Genomic DNA, 17,847 nt, shown 5'->3' on the forward strand with positions numbered 1-17,847 from the left:
TTGGTGCATTAAGTCCATTTACATTTAGGGTGACTATTGAGAGATATGTACTTATTGCCATTGCAGGCTTTAAATTCGTGTTTACCAAAGGTTCAAGGTTAGCCTCTTAGTATCTTACTGAGTAACTTAGCTCACCTATTGAACTGTTATATACACTGTCTGGAGATTCTTTTCTTCTCTCCCTTCTTATTCCTCCTCCTCCATTCTTCATATGTTGTGTGTTTTGTTCTGTGCTCTTTTTAGGGGTGCTCCCATCTAGAGCAGTCCCTGTAAGATGCCCTGTAGAGGTGGTTTGTGGGAAGCAAATTCCCTCAGCTTTTGCTTGTCTGGGAATTGTTTAATCCTGCCATCATATTTAAATGATAGTCGTGCTGGATACAGTATCCTTAGTTCAAGGCCCTTCTGTTTCATTGCATTAAATATATCATGCCATTCTCTTCTGGCCTGTAGGATTTCTGTCGAGATGTCTGATGTTAGCCTGATGGGTTTTCCTTTATAGGTGACCTTTTTCTCGCTAGCTGCCTTTAAAACTCTTTCCTTGTCCTTGATTCTTGCCATTTTAATTATTATGTGTCTTGGTGTTTTCCTCCTTGTATACTTTCTGTTGGGGGTTCTGTGTATTTCTGTGGTCTTTTCGATTATTTCCTCCCCCAGTTTTGGGAAGTTTTCACAATTATTTCTTCAAAGAGACTTTCTATCCCTTTTCCTCTCTCTTCTTCTTCTGGTACCCCTATAATACGGATATTGTTTCTTTTGGATTGGTCACATAGTTCTCTTAGTATTGTTTCATTCCTGGAGATCCTTTTACCTCTGTCTATGTCAGCTTCTATACGTTCCTGTTCTGCGGTTTCTATTCCTTCAATGGCCTCTTGCGTCTTATCCATTCTGCTTATAAAACCTTCCAGGGTTTGTTTCACTTCTGTGATCTCCTTCCTGACATCTGTGATCTCCCTCTGGACTTCATCCCATTGCTCTTGCATTTTTCTCTGCATCTCCGTCAGCATGTTCATGATTTTTATTTTGAATTCTTTTTCAGGAAGACTGGTTCAGTCTGTCTCCTTCTCAGGTGTTGTCTCTGTTATCTTTGTCTGCCTTTAGTTTTGCCTTTTCATGGTGATAGAGATAGTTCACAGAGCTGGTACCAGTGACAGCTGGAAGAGCTTTCCTTCTTTTTGGTTTGTGGACTTCCTCTCCTGGGAGAATAGCGACCTCTAGTGGCTTCTTCTGGGCAGCTGTGCGCAGACAGGGCTTCTGCTTCCTGCCCGGCTGCTATGGAATTTATCTCCTCTGTTGCTGTGGGCATGGCCTGGCTCGGGCTGCTGCTCCAAATTGGTGAAGCTCCATTGGAGGGGGAGTGGTCGGGAGGCTATTTATCTCTGTAAGGGGCCTCTGTGCTCCCTGCTGCCCAGGGGGTTAGAGTGCCCAGAGATCCCCAGATTCCCTGCCTCTGGACTAAGTGTCCTGCCCTGCCCCTTTAAGAATGCACGATTTTCTTTGTCCTCAGGCGCCAGTCTCAGGCACCTGCTCACCTGTCTTGCTTCCCTGTTTCCCTAGTATTGGGGTCCCTGTCCCTTTAAGATTTCCAAAAAGCACTCGTCAAAAAAAGAGAGAAAAGAAAAAAAAGTTCACTCCCGTTTCTTTGTTTTCTGGCATCATCCTCAGGCACCTGCTCACTGGTCCTGCCGCCCTGTTTCCCTAGTATCCAGGACCCCACGCATGCACTGTGTCTGCACTCTGATCTGGATGGCTGGAGCTTTGTGTTCAGCAGTCCTGGGCTCCTTCTCCCTCCCTGCTGACTCCTCTCCACCCACTGGGGGCTGGGGGGAGGGGCACTTGCTTCCTGCCAGGCCTGGGCTTGTATCTTACCCCTTTCGTGATGCACTGGGTTCTCGCAGGTGTGGATGTGGTTTGGATGTTGTCCTGTGTCCTTTGGTCTATTTTAGGAAGAGTTGTCTTTGTTTTATTTTCATAGATATATATGGTTTTGGGAGGAGATTTCTGCTGCTCTACTCATGCCACCATCTTGGCTCCGCCTCCCTCTCTCTAGCTGCTTTTAAAAGTCTGTCCTTATCATCAATCTTTGCCATTTTAATTATTATATGTCTTGGTGTTGTCCTCCTTGGGTCTCTTGTCTCGGGAGATGTGTGTATCTCCATGACCTGGAAAACTATCTGGGGAAGTTTTCAGTAATTACCTCCTCAATAATGCTTTCTATCTCTTTTCCTCTCTGTTGTTCTTCTGGTACCCCTATAATGCGAATATTGTTCCATTTGGGTTGGTCCCACATTTCTCTCAATACTCTTTCATTCTTAGAGATCTTTTTTCTCTCTGTGCCTCAGCTTCTTTGGATTCCTCTTCTCTAATTAGTATTCCACTTCTCATCTGTTCTACAATATCTAATCTGCTTTTAAATCCCTCCATTGTATGTTTCATTTCAGATACAGAATTTCTTAATGATTGAATCTCCATCCTAAATTCATCCCTGAGTTCTTGAATATTTTTCTGTACCGCCATGAACATGTTAATGATTTTTATTTTGAACTGTCTTTCAGGAAGATTGGTGATTTCAGTTTCACTTGGCCCTTTTTCTGGTGTTTGAGATTTTTGTTTGAACCAGCTTCCTTTGATGTTTCATATTTGCATGTGGCACCCTCTAGTGCCTATAAGCTCTAGTCTCCTGAACTTCTCAGCCCCTGCAGTGATGTCAGGGTCACAGGAGAGGACTCTGGTGCCCTGTTTCATGAGGTGTGCTCTGTTCTCCAAGTGTATGCAGTCTGGTGCAGCCTTCTTTCCTGTTTCTCTGTTAGGATTAGTTGTATTAACTATATTTTCATATTATATGTGGTTTTAGGAGGAGTTGTCTGTCTCATCTCTTACTCAGCTATCTTTCTTTAACAAGGAAAAAGCAATTGCTTTGGAAAAATATGCTCACAATACTGCTCTCTTGCTTCTATTTTAAGTCCTACTTGTCTGTTTATTGTGCACTCTCTACTCAAAATCACTTGTAAGTTGGCCCATTCATTCCTCCAGTTCCATCCCCTTCTTTGTTCTTTGATATGAAACTGTGTCCCTTCAGAATATAAGTTACTTGATGGCAGGGACTTGGCTTGGTCTTTGCTGTATATTTAGGGACTAGAAAGGCATCATTCTGTATGAGTGTATTCTGGAAGCTCTCTCTGCTAGTGACTTCTTGTGGACACATAAAAGTATCATTAAGGTCGAAGTGTTCACTCAGTACATTTAACAGGTAAGAGTAGTAATGGCTATATGTGTAAGGAGAGCAGGCTGATAGAACCCTGGCGTTTAAATCAAACGTTCAAAAAAACCCTAATGGTGAGGCAATGTTGCAGGAAACTCAACTTGTTTAAAATAAAAAAGGGAGATTAAATCCTTGATTTACTAGACATACCCCACATTTCCTATTTTTTCCCTAAAAGCCAATCAATGAGACTTATGTTTGTTTTTAGTATCACTCTGAACTCAAGGAGATTGGAACATGATCAAAGTTGGCCACTGAAGAATTAGAAAAAGGCACCTCCCCTGGGCAGATGTATTCCTATGGGCACATACCCCATTGAACAGCACAACTTTGGTATCTCTGCCCTCACCCTTTTGTGTGCCTTTCTTTTCAAGAGAAATATCATAGACTCTAATGGCATAAATATATCTCCTTTAAAATTCAAAGCCTGAAAGTAAACTTCTATCAGACTTCTTTTATATATGGCAAGGTCCCAAGAGGAGTAGACTATTTTTTGTATTCTTTCTTTAGACCTAGGAACCTTTTTCTCACCAGTTTGCTTTCTCTTTCATCCAGTGAGTTCTTCTCTTCTCAAGAACACCTTGAAATAAGTTCAGTGGTTAATGCAGTCCATTTCTTAGGTCTAAAAGTGGTTAATCAAACCAACTCAATCCTGGATTTTTAACTGACATTTGGTGCCAGGAAGATGTTTCAAAGAAAGTGTAGACTAAGAGCATTCTTAATATTTTGCCATGGCATCTCATTGATCAGTAAATACCAAATCTTCTAAGATAGTCTAGGGTCTCTACTGATTTCTTAACAAAAGCAGAAACTAGGGAGGAGTATAATGGACTCATATTTCAAAACTTTCTTTTGGACTCACTTTATGGCAGTTCGCATATACTGGATCATATAGTATAAATGTTGGGAACTAAATTGTAAGTAAAATGAAAAATATTTCATTCTCAGAAACTGTAATGATGTCTTTAACTGTATTTCTATTCTATTTCTCTACTTATTTAGGAATCTGATTCTTTTTATTATTCACTAAAAATAATGAGTTTCACTATGGAGCAATGTTAGGAAGTACTCAGGAAAAAAGGTGCTCCATCGATTTTATCATGAAAATCTGGCATTACTAAAAAAATGGCACATAAAGTTGATAGGAATTTTTAAAATTTGAGTGTATTTCAGGGCCAAAATAAATATGATAAAACAATTGCTTAATTTTAGTTATGATGTATCTTATGAGAACATATTATTTTGAAGATAAGATAAATCAAGAAACAAAGAATTAAATAATGAAGCAATGATAAGCCAGCTTCCCTATAATGTAACACCATTTAGCATTCTGAAGGATATTTCAAGTGACTTTATGCATACTAGAACTATAAGGAAATGTTTATTAATATGGGCATTTATGATTTAGTCTGCTCTGCTCTCCTATACTTTGCCTCATAGAATGAGTTTGGAAGTATTCCCTCCTCTTCTACTTTTTGGAAAACTTTAAGGAGGATGGGTATTAGGCCTTCCCTAACTGATGGAATTCAGCAGTAAAGCCACCTGGTCCAGGAGTTTTATGGTTAAGTAGTTTTTTGATTACCAATTCAATTTCATTGCTGGTAATTGGTCTGTTCAAATTTTCTATTTCTTTCTGGGTTAGTCTTGGAAGGTTGTATTTTGTCCATTTCTTTTGGTTATCCAATTTGTGTACCATGTAATTTTTCATAGTATTCTCTTATAATTATTTGTATTTCCATGGTGTTTGTAGTGATTTTTCTTTTCTCATTTCTGATTCTGTTTATGTGCATAGAATCTCTTTTTTTCTTGATAAGTCTGGCTAAGGGTTTGTCTATTTTGTTTATTCTCTCAAAGAACAAGCTTTCATTAATTCTTTCTATTGTTTTATTGTTTTCAATTTTATTTATTTATGCTCTGATTTTTATTATGTCCCTCTGTCTACTGATTTTGGGCTTCATTTCCTCTTCTTTTTCTAGCTTCATTAATTGCAAGTATAGACTGTTCATTTGGGATTATTCTTCTTTCTTGAGGTAAGCCTGTATTGCAATATACTTTCCTCTTAGAATTGTCTTTGCTGTATCCCACAGGTTTGGGAGTGTTTAGTTGTTGTTTTCATTTGTCTTCATATATTGCTTGCTCTCTGTTTTTATTTGGTTATTGATCTATTAATTATTTAGGAGCATGTTGTTAAGCCTCCATGTGTTTGTGGGCTTTTTCATTTTCTTTGTGTTATTTATTTCTAGTTTCATACCTTTACAGTCTGAGAAAATTTCAATCTTTGTGAATTTACTGAGGCTCTTTTTCTGGCCTAGTATTGATCTTTTCTGGAAAATGTTCCATGTATACTTGAAAAGAATGTGTATCCTGCTGCTTTTGGGTGTAGTGTTTTGTTGATACCTGTTACGTCCATATGTACTAATAGACCTCAGTGCCTCTGTCTCATTATTTAGTTTTCTGTCTGGTTGATTTGTCTTTTGGAGTGAGTGGTGTGTTGAAGTCTCATAAAATTAATGCATTGCATTCTGTTTCCCCCTTTAATTTTATTAGTATTTGTTTCACATATTTAGGTGCTCCTATGTTGGGTACATAGATTTTTATAATGTTGAACTGACCCCTTTATCATTATGCAATGTCCTTCTTTGTCCTTTGTGACTTTCTTTGTTTTGAAGTCTATTTTGTCTGATACGAGTATTGCAACTCCTGCTTTTTTCTCCCTATTAGTTACATGAAATATCTTTTTCCATCCCTTCACTTTCAGTCTGTGTATGTCTTTGGGTTTGAAGTGAGTCTCTTGTAGGCAGCATATAGATGGGTCTTGTTTTTTATCCATTCTGTAGCTCTATGTCTTTTGATTGGTGCATTCACTCCATTTACATTTAGGGTGATTATTGATAGATATGTACTTGTTGCCATTGCAGGCTTTAGATTTCTGGTTACCAAAGCTTCATGGGTAGCTTCCTTACTATCTAACAGTCTAACTTAACTCACTTACTGCACTATTTCTACCAGAATCTAAAGTTTTTTTTCCACCCTTCTTTTCTTCTTCCTCCTCCACTCTTTATATATTGTGTCATATTCTGTACTCTTTGTGTATCCCTTGACTAACTTTGTGGGTAGTTGATTTAATTTTGCATTTGCTTAGTAATTAATTGGTCTGTTTCCTTTACTCTGGTTTTATTTTCTCTGGTGACAGCTATGTAGCCTTAGGAGCATTTCTGTCTATAGCAGTTCCTTGAAAATACACTGTAGAGACAGTTTATGAGAGGTAAATTCCCTCAACTTCTGCTTATCTGGAAATTAATTCCTGCTTCAAATTTGAATGATAATTTTGCCACGTAGAATATTCATGGTTTGAGGCCCTTGTGTTTCATTGCATTAAATATATCATGCCATTCCCTTCTGGCCTGTAAGGTTTCTGCTGATAGCCTGATGGGCTTTCCCTTATATGTGATATTATTTTCTTTCTCTGGCTACTTTTATTATTCTCTCTTTGTCCTCGATCTCTGCCATTTTAATTATTACATATCTTGGTGTTGTCTTCCTAAGGTGTCTTATGTTGGGAGAGCTCTGCACTTCCATAACCTGAGAGAGTATTTCCTTTCTCAGATTCAGGAAGTTTCCCACAATAATTTTCTCAAACAGACTTTCTGTCCTCTTTTCTCTCTCTTCTTCTTCTGGTATCCCTGTAGTGTGAGTGAATATTGTTCCATTTGTCTTGGTCACACAGTTCTCTTATTATTCTTTCATTCCTAGAGATCCTTTGTTCTCACTGTGTCTCAGCTTCTTTGTATTCCTCTTCTCTGATTTCTATTTCATTTACCATCTCTTCTACATGTTCTACTTTTAAAACCCTACACTGTATATTTCATTTCAGATAGTGTCTTCTTCAGTTTTTGTCTCTTTCTTCAAGTCCTCCCTAAGATCTTGAATATTTTTCTGTAGCTCTGTGAGCATGTTTATTATTTTCATTTTGAAATCTTTATCAAGAAGAATGGTGATATCACTTTCATTTAGCACTTTCCCTGGCATCTGAATTTTTGTTTGTACAAAATTTTTGCCATTTGATTTTTCTAGTGATTCCTGTAGAATAATAACTTTGTGTAGGCAGCACCCTCTAATGCCCAGAAGCTCTACTCTCTGGAACTGCCAAGCACCTGGAGCAATGGTGGTGGTCCCAGGTGAGCAGCACTGGTGCCTGGTGGGAGGAAAGAGCTCTTTCCTGCTTCCCGGTTCCAGTGCCTGCCTCCACTGCCAGGTCCAGTGGGCCAAACACACAGGGAGGATCCTCTGCATTATAACCCTGTAGCTGCCACAGGCAGAGCCACCCTCTGGCTGTCCTGGCATGATGGTGAGGGCAGCAGGGGTGTGGGCCGATGACTGCCAGGAGGAAGGAGCAGCAGGCTGTGTATAGCAGCAGGGAGCCTCAGGGCTATGCTGCCAGCCAGAGGGATTGAGCATCTGAAGCTCCTGAAATTTTCCAACCTACTGGGTTGAGTGTGATGAGATGATTTTGCCCACCTGCCCTTTATCCTGAGCAGCAAGTTCTGTGTACTCTTTGCCCCTTTAGCACCCCTCTTGCTATTGGGAAGTCTTTCAAAGTGCCTACCTTTCTTTTGTCCCAGAGCAGCCAGTTGTGCCTTTCTGTTCTCCACAAGCATGTGGAATCTCAGTCTCTCTGAGTGTTCCATCTTTCTTTGCTTTCCCACCCCACTAACTCCAGAGCACCATGTAATGTGGGTTTGTGCTCCTGGAGCAGATCTCCAGGACTGGGTGTTCAGCAGTCCTGGACTTCTACTCCCTCCCTGCTCCATTTATCTTCCTCCTGCCCATGAACTGGGGTGGGAAGAAGGTGTGGGTCCCACCAGATTATGGCTTTGCTACTTTACCCTTTTCTGTGAGGTCTTCTCTGTTCCCTAGAGGTAGGCAGTCTGTTCTGCAGTCTTCGGGTCACTCTTTCAGGATTAGTTGTATTTGCTGTATTTTTGTGTTATATGTGGTTTTGGGAAGAGGTTTCTGCCTCACTTCTCATGCCACCATCTTTTTTCAGGAACCCAAGAATAATTCATATACACACGAAGAGCTAACAAACCTCATCAGGAGCAATTCAGTTGTATTTTTCTTCAGCCACTACTTCCAACATGCTCTTTAAAATATTTCTTCTTTCTCCTTTGGTGATAGCTTGGGACATGCCATTGCTTTCTGGTCATTTTCAGATTTCATGAAGTATGGGCCAGTCCAGTTTAACACATCAAACTTAGAAATTTTGATCCTATTTGATGTTTGTCTCTGCTCCCAGCCTCCTCCCACTCAAGCTGGAGGGCCCAGCTTTGTGAAAGGACAATGGTCAACTCTTACTCAACATTCCCTTCCTCTTCTGGTTCTGCTGCAGTAGTGGAGGGACAACGGTGGGGATCTGGCCACCCAGCCTTAGATGCAGTCCCTCTCTGTTGCTGCTGCTTCAGACAGTATTGACGGCATGTTGATACACTCTGGATGGACGTTGCTCTGCTGGCTGACAGGGTGTAAAATCCACTCCCTTGTCACTCTTGTTCTCAGTCATGTTCCCACAGACTCTTGGTGTTGGGGCCTGATCACCAAGCAGCAAGTCTTCTCAGGTGGTACCAGTGGGATGGTTCCTGTGTTGCTATGAATGCAAGTTGCTCTTCTGACCATATTTTTACTTTCTTGTCTTCTTTTCTCTTTTTCCCTTTCTGAAATGGGAATATCAGCCAGTTTGTTCATACATCTAATTATTAGATGTGATGTCCACACAACTGACAGATGACATAACATTCTTGACTTCTTTAAGGCACCTTCAATGTTTGCAAGTGGTTCACTCCAAGTTTTTTTCATTTGGCTTGGGAGAAGTGGAAGTATATCCATTATCCTGCTTCATTCAAAGACAGGTAAGAAAAGACCAGCCCTCTCCTTCTAGGTCAGCAATTGGCAATTCCAATAATTTTCTGCTTCTCCCTTTCTCTCTCTTCAGTTTCTAGTCTTCTATTTATACAGACTGAGGTTTGGAAAGTCTGTGGTTTAAGATTAGGTTTCTGTATAATAAACCTGGCAAAGAACTCTGGCTGCAATCATTTGTATCCTTCTTTAGCGTGTGAGCACTTTGATCCTTTTTTATCTCATTTTATGGTCCCAGAGTCCAATCATGGGACAATAAAAATACCCCACTCATTATAGTTTTGTGTTAACAACCCATTTCATGTTGGATATGTTATAGTTTCTTTTCTCAAGATTGACTTTGATGAAAATTTTAACCTGATTTTACTGGCCCAACATTGGCAGGGAGGAAAGAAAATATTGCCTTTGTGTACACTTTGCTAATCCTGCTGAGCCAGTGCAGATTGAGACTTGCATATAGGATAAGCTAGTGTGTGTGTGTGTGTGTGCGCATTTGGAGTACTGTCATTTTGTCAAAAAGGAGAAGATATTGAAATTTCATTTAGAGAATTCCTTATTCTGTGGTGAGATAACATCAACTGTCACTGTCATAGAAGGGAGGCCCTGTGATAATTATGGATGGGAGACTTAAAGTTCCCACGGCTATTATCATACCACTATAGCCCTAGACAATAAAGAAGAGTATCTTTGGGTTCCTATACCAATTTTAGAAGGAAAGAGATGTTGCATTCCAATATGCAACTGAAGAGATTTAATAAAGGAACTATTTACAAAATGTGTGAAGCCAAGAGGCACAATAGGCACCAGTAGTTAGCAATAATGGGAAGGTGTTACTACCCCTAGGTGAAGAGGGAAGGGGAGGGAGGGCTTATTGGAATCCGGAGAGAGATGTGCCTGAAGCTATAGAAGAAAACTCCCAGACAGACGTGGCCTTCAGTAGAGAAGTTCAATCACTACTGATGTAGCCTAGCAGAGAAAGAACTGACCTCATTTTCCTCTTCTCTGACCCCCTGACCTCTTCCTATCACTTCCCATTGGATGAATAGGACCTGAAGCAACTGGCAGCCACAAGGCAAAAGAACCCCCTGAGAGAGTCTATTAAAGTCAGTTTCCTGGGGGGATGTCATCAGGTCAGCAGAGTAGAGCAAGGTGGAATGCACACCTGCAAGTATGAATGGAGACTGTCTGTCATAGACCCACTCCTTGTCCAGGGAAAGCTGTTTATTAGCAGATGATACTACTACCACTGAGCCCCTGACTTTGACACCATCAGCCATCAAGTCAACTTTTATGAATTTATGGTTCTAGGCAGAAATTTAGGTTCTTCTTCACAACCCTGTATATCTCCAGTGATTCCTTACATGCCAATTTTATATTCTGGAAAAGGAAACAGAGAAGAGGCTACTCACTCTCTGGTTGCTCCCAATCCTGTTCTCAGTGCACTTTTATTCAGTTCCCTTATTCACCTCTGAAGCCCTAAGCTATTTTCCCTGTTTGAGGGCAAGACAGGTATCATCAGTTGACCTACTTCTCTTACCTGATGAACTAAAATGCAGCCTCAAACTCTTTCAGTGGTTTAGCAATCTAATCAACAGGAGTTAGAGTAAAATATGAAAGCCAACTTTTATCTCTGGTCTACAGTTCCCCTGAATTAAATGCTTCCATGCTTTGTTTAACATGTTTTGTTTCATCACATCTCATTAACTCCAGAAAAAATGCTACACCCTTCTGTTTGCTTTTACCATCTGGAATAACATCAATATTATCATTACTTGGAAGCCTTTCTTGAGTTTTCTAAATAATAGGGTTTCACTACTTTACTTGTATTATAAGTTTCTCTTTCTTGGTCTAGTTTAGGCCAAACATTGTTGTTCACCACTTCTCACTATGTCTGATTACACTTTCAGAGCCAGACTCTGATTGGAGCTTTGATTCTCTCTTCACAAGTTCAGCAACCTCACCAATATCCATGATACAGCAATACCTCATATTTTTATAGACAGCTTTGCAACATACAAAACATTCACATGTATATTTATGAACTTCCTTCTGATCCAAGGCAGAACTTCCTTCTGATCCAAGGCAATTATATGTGTGATATAATTAAAGGATTTTAGATTTTTGATTCATGGGACTAAGTTGCTTTTCAGACCCTTATTATCTTCTATAGTTTTTAGTGACCTTTAAAAAATATATTTCTCCCCACAAATGTGAGAACCTCTTTCTCCCTCACACTTTTTTCTTGAATTACATGGGTAATCATGGCTCTATAGAGTTGATCAAAGGAAGTAAGCCTTTAGGAAAATAAATGTATAAAACAAACCTGATTTAGGAATCGAACTACAAACATGTTCTTCCTCCAAACTGACATTCAGCAACTGAACTTACATAAACCAAAGTTCACATGTGCATTTCTTTGCAATTTATTCATGATTTCATAAACATACAGTCACTTTCAAGATGCTTTTTTGTAAGTAATCTTTTTGAGGATATTAATGCTCTAATCCCTTTCTTTTTTTAAAAAAGGGAAATAGTTCATTTGACATATTTTAGAGAAAGTTACAGATGTAATTTACTACATTCCCTGTGGTATTTTTTATAGAGGATTAAAAAAAATCTTTTTACCTCCTTAAAGCCTGCTGTACCAATGCCTTTCCTCTTAGACATAATTCCTCCAGGTGCTCTGGCTGAGCTTATAAAGCTTTCCACCATGATGAGTCTTTCTTTAAACTGGAAGCTTTCCTGAACTTTTGAAAATAATGAGACCTCACCAGGCAAATTTATGATATGGTTCCTTTCCCTCCCAGCCTAACCCATTGAACCTCACATCAATTCATAGTTGGCCATTGGCATGTAAGACAATGGTAATAAACAATGAAAAGGGTTTCCTAGGTGTCCCCAGCTCTTTATGAGAAAGAGGAAATAACCAAGTGATTTCATGTTAGCCTATAAAGTCATCAAATATATTATGATGCCATTATTAATCTTGAGTCCTGATTTTTTTTGCCAGACTGTTTGCTTGCCTTAGGCAATAAAGCCAGTGCCTATAGTAGAGGCCTTAAATTGGAAAACAGAAAAAGGAAAATAAGGCTTAGAACTAGAGTTTCTTTTAGCCTTTCTTAATGTTCCTTCTGTTTTCCAAGGAGTTTCCAGATCTTAGTTAATCTAGAGTCTGCAGCTTTAACATGCTTATGGCTCTCTGTCTCTTCCATCACTCAGGGCCACTAATGCCCCAGGGAGTGTTTTTAAAACAGGAAGTTGTTCAAGCAAATTATTATCTTTAGGAGGACAGATCTATGGCCAAAGCATTGCAAAGGCCAACTGCCTTTTTTGCAGGGAGGCAAGCAGACAGAGGCATACTTTAGCAGCAGAACAGAACACACAGGGCCGCTGCTTTCTCTCGTATCTCCCCTACTCCTCAAAGAAGTGACTCTTATTAAAAATAAGAATTACTTAAGGCAAGCTGTGAAGGAGGAGTTGTCATATTCAACTGGGTTAGCTCATAGTTTTCAGTAAAGTAGCAAGTAGTCATAAACACACTCATTTTCCTTCTATGTCCCCACCTTGCCCACGGCTCAGTGGTGAGCTTCATGAGGGTGGTTTATTCAAGTTTACTTCTTTTTCTGCTTCATTTGTTACTAGGTGCTGCAGCTCGTGTGTGCCCATGCAGTTGGTTCCTGATCTTCAGGGGCATGGAGGCGGCAGCAGAGAGCCCAGCTGAGGAGTTAAGACATTTTGATCAAACCTAACCAGTCCCTCTTTTACTGCTGAAAGGGTTTGAGGATTCCTGAATCTTATTTCCTATCACCCATGACAGAAATGGGATGTAAGGGGGATCCATTGAAGCCATATTAAATGTCTCTGCATTAAAGTTTAGAAGTATATAAATGGATTTCAGATTCAGTGTTAAAAGTTCTTCCAGAGCAAAATTGAAAATTTTCATTTTACAGAACTTTGGATAAGTAAGCAATAAAATGATTTTATACTAATGTTGTTGTTGGCCCTCTGATATGGGAAAATGTGGGTGGAATCAGTTGTTGAGATTGTAAAGGACTGTGTGATGGATGCTATGTGGGGTATGAGCTTCTGTCTTAGGATGCATTTCTGCCTACAGGCCACCATAGCACAGCACACAGTGGGCATTCAAGAACAGTTTGTTGAACAAATAGCTGAATAGCAAGCTAGGTTAGTATTGGAATTCAAGTAACTTTGGGCAAATGGTTATAAGAAAGAGGAGTAGAAATAAGTAAAAAAAAACACCCTCCATTCAATTGATTCTCTCCAAGATGAGTTGATCCATAGTAAAAGGTGAACCGGAGGTTACAGACCCTTCTAAGTTCCCTCCACTTGCAATTTTTAAGGTAAAAAAGGCTTCTTTTAAAAACAAAGTATAACAGTATGAAAACACTGAATGTTTGATGTGGAAGCCTTTTTAACATCAATAAAAAAGAAAAAAATTTCTTTTATTATTTCCAAAACAGGGAAATGGTTTTGGATATCCTTGAACATTTCTGAATCTAAAAGAATTTCCCATGCATGAATAAAATCAGGTTTTCATCAAAAGGCTTTTAAGCAAAACTCCACTTTTCTCTATAAAACAAAACAAATATTTTTCAGAATATTCTTACACAAAAAATTTCTACAAATCATTAGTGTTCTGTGTGAGGAAAATAAAATTCAAAATTATTCAGTAAAATATTTTTCTTTCATTTTTTATTGCTACTGTGAATAAGAAAGCACTAAAAAGGATGAATGACTATAGATGAAAGGTACACTGCCAAACCCCCAAAAAATTCTTTTAATGTTTTGGTCACGAACTCTGACAATGATAAATCACTTTTCAACAGCTGCAGACAGCTGTTAAAGTCTGGAGCCCAAAACACTTAATTAGGGAAGTGTGTTAAAAGTTAAAGGGCCAGTGTCCTTTTAGGCTATGTGAAGACTTTCTCAGCACACACATAATAGAGCACCCCAAGGTTTGGGAAAGAACGTGCTATTCTCCAGATTCATTAAACTCCAAACTCTGGGTGGGTAATTGTGAAGTGCTCCCATTTACATATGTGAGCAAGAAACAAGCGGCAGCGTGCAGCAGGAGAAGGCCCTCAAATCCCCCCCCCTCACTTGGTGAACGGAGTTCACGTATGTGGTGATGTGACTGGGATTAGTGGTGTTCCTTTATTTCATGTCTGAACTGGCAACTCCTAAGCACTTCAGTGTAGGTCTTTTTATAATTAATACATTTGCCCAGGATTAATTTATTTAGTGATGATTCCCCATCCTATTCCAAATCAATAGAACAAGAAATTGTTTAAAATTTACAGCAGTTTTTATGTCACTTGTATTTCTATTGACAATGTTTGGGCAGTGAGATATCCTACTAGATGTGCAGACTTCTTTTCAAGCTTTTCTTCATTAGGATACTTCAAACCAGTTTGCAGTCTAATATTTTCTGAAGACACACAACTGCTGAGATAGCATCCTTTGGAAGCAGGTTTTATTGATTGCACATGACTTTTTCCAAAGTGTGTATTTTTACGTATGTGTATTATATACCTTCACTGGCTATATGTATTATATATGTATATAATATACTAAGCTCTGCAAGAACTGAATTAATGGGTTTTGTTTTACTTTTTCCATGGGTACCAAGTGTGTAGAGTTAAAACATCATATATCTGTTTGAAAAGGGCCATTTCCCATTGAGTAACTGTCAGTAGGTCATTTCTCCTCTGTGAAACTCCTGACATTCAGGAAAGGGAGTAGTTCTGTTTCACACTCCGTAGCAAAGGTGATCTCTGGGAATTGTTTGCTGAGTAATTCGCTGTTACACAATACATCATTTTTATTGGTAATAAGGCAGATGTCACCAACAGAGTTTGTCCAAGGCTGGCTCTGAAACTTCCTTTAAGACATTATGCTCCCAATCAGGCAGAACATTGTCATCAACTATTGCAGACTGAAAGATCACATTGCAATGTCCAAGGACTGTTTATGACTTTTCCAGCTATACACAAAGTGGGTGGTGGAGAGTGGCCTCGTGCAAGTGTAGTTGTTCCAGTTATGATGTATCTAGTGCATAAAATTTGGGGAGAAGTGGACCATGAAAATGTGCTGTTTGAAGTTTGTATTTTGTGAAGCAGATGAGTTTATATCAAGGACGTGGGTGGGGGGAGACCAATTCTCAAGTCTATTTGAAGCAATTGTACCTATTGCTCCAAAAAAAATTTCTACAAATGATGGCTTTAAATGAAAGCTCTTTATTGCTAATTTTAATTAGACAGGCTTGCACATTTCATTCATAGGAATCCTATGGGCCATTCTTAACACACTAGATAATAACTGTAGTGTGATGATCTATACTGCAGAACTTTGAAATGGTTCAAACTCACTCCCAGACTGAGACAGTATGCACAAATACACTATACTAGAATTATAATGTCAATCACCTATAAATGTGGAAGGACTTTATGCCACCACCCAAATTGGTACCCAGTAAGAAAGGGAGAGAATGGAGGAGCTTGGGGCACTCATCCCATTTGCCTAGATGCTAAGAGTGCTAGGAAACCTAGTACCTGACTGGGCAGCTGCTTCCCAGCAACTCTGTACTATGAAGGCAAGCAGAAGACTTTGGTGGACAGCTAGCCGCCTCCACCACAATATAAAGATAGAAATATCTCAGTCATCATTCTCTCTCTCTCTGTCTCTCTCTCTCTTCATTCAGCACTACTTGTCTGAGGGATTGTGAAGTGGGGCAAGACCTGCAGCAAAAATAAAAACAATAAGTAAGAAAAGTCTTATCCTGTGGAATTTTCTACAAGTCTCTAAACAAGAGGAGTTCTTGGGTGTTTTTGTTTTTAAGGGACTCAACTTGTTAATAATATGACTTTGATTATTGGATAATAATTAATAAGAAGAAAATGTCTTTACCTATTTCTAGTCTTCCTCTACCCTCCCTACCCATGCACCAAGCTAGGAGCTTAGAGAGTTAGGTTCACAATTCTTCTTAGTGTTCAAAATGTCTGGCCCGTATGAAGCGTCAAATAAATCCTTGAATGTGTGTCAATTATATGCATGGATGAGAGAATAATTGTGGGAGAGAATACACAAACTTTGCCTTGTTTCCTGCTGGAGGCTGTGTTTGAGAACAGATCATAAATGAACTAAAATATTTCTTAATTTGATTTTGTAAAAAAGTGGGGGGAATACAAAAATCTAAATTTAAAAATTAACCTTAAAAAGAGATGTATGACAGAACTGGGGCTTTCAAGTCCAAGGAGGAAATTTTATGAAATGAGAAAAATTTATTTCAGTCATACTGATTACTTAATCCTTCTCAAGATTAAAAGAAAGTAATGTGTGGAAAAAATATTATAGAGGTGCTTTTAAATGCTGAACATTAAATATGGCAATAAGACCACTTAGGACATATGATAAAAATATTAAAAACTAAAAAAACAATTTCCATAACAAGCAGTCTAAGAAACCTCAATGTGAATATGTGTCAAAAGGGAGAACCTGTCATTGATTCCCCCAGGACAAATCCAGAGGGGTAGTCAAGATGTGTAAGAGTAAAATGAAAGGAAATGGAAAGCGATGCTTGTATAGGAAAAAAAAATAATAAGTACTAATATTTCTACCTAGTTACTTTGGAGAAGAAACACATATTTTAAATGTAAATTATTTCCCTTAAAAATACAAATTGAGGCCAAGCAATGCTTTTTATCATGGCAGGAAGCCACTTTACGTAGGAAATCATTTGATTTTAAGCCTAGGTTAAAAAGAATTGGTCGATGTCCTTGAAAGGACACTGGATAGAGATGGAAAGAACCAGCACTGTGGGTAATTTAGAAGGAAAAGATAACTGTACCTTTCTTTAAGTAGGAAAAGGAATCAAAACAAAATCCATTTGCACTCACAGGCAATAAGGATCTACAGTCACCAAGAACGAATTCTGTCAGGCTGTGAAAATATCTGCCAATTATAATAAATAAACAAATGAATGAACAAATGAATGAACAAATGAATGAATAAATGAATGAATAAGCCAGCACATGGCTAAGGGAAAGATTTCCTACTCCACACTCAGCTTGTTTGTTAATAAACTCAGTAAAGTACCTGAGACCACTTAACTCCCGTGTTTTCATTCCTATAAACACTTCTTTCCAAGGGAATGGGTAGCAGCGATCAGCATCACCCTGAGAGCCAGCACATGACTTGGCAGGTAAGGATGGGCCCTGCCCAACCCAAACCACTCCCAAGGCCCTTTGCTGGCCGCTCACCCAGGGAGGCCACAGACTGACTGCAACCCATCTCACAGCAGCCCTGCCTTTCCTTCCTAGTCCATATCTTGATTGTAATTTGATTTATTATGGGGTATGATGATGCATTTAATATCTGCCTTCCCAACTAGACTGAACATTCTGTAAAGGCAGGGCTCGTGACTGCTTTACTGCTGTATTTCCCATATAAATATGGTCTCTGGCATATAATCAACTCCCACTAAATGTTTAAGTGAAGGAATGATCTTAAGTGAAGAATGTTCCCACCTCCAGTCTTCAATTAGCTAGCATCTCCTCACCCCTCACATTGGATCGAAGTGTGGCTTTCTCAAGAAAGCCTTCCTGACCCCAGGACTGGCCATATCTACCTATTTTGTCACTGCTCTTGTCAAAGTT

Source organism: Manis javanica, chromosome 2 (genome assembly GCF_040802235.1).
Source record: "Manis javanica isolate MJ-LG chromosome 2, MJ_LKY, whole genome shotgun sequence".
NCBI classification, from domain to species: Eukaryota; Metazoa; Chordata; class Mammalia; order Pholidota; family Manidae; genus Manis; species Manis javanica.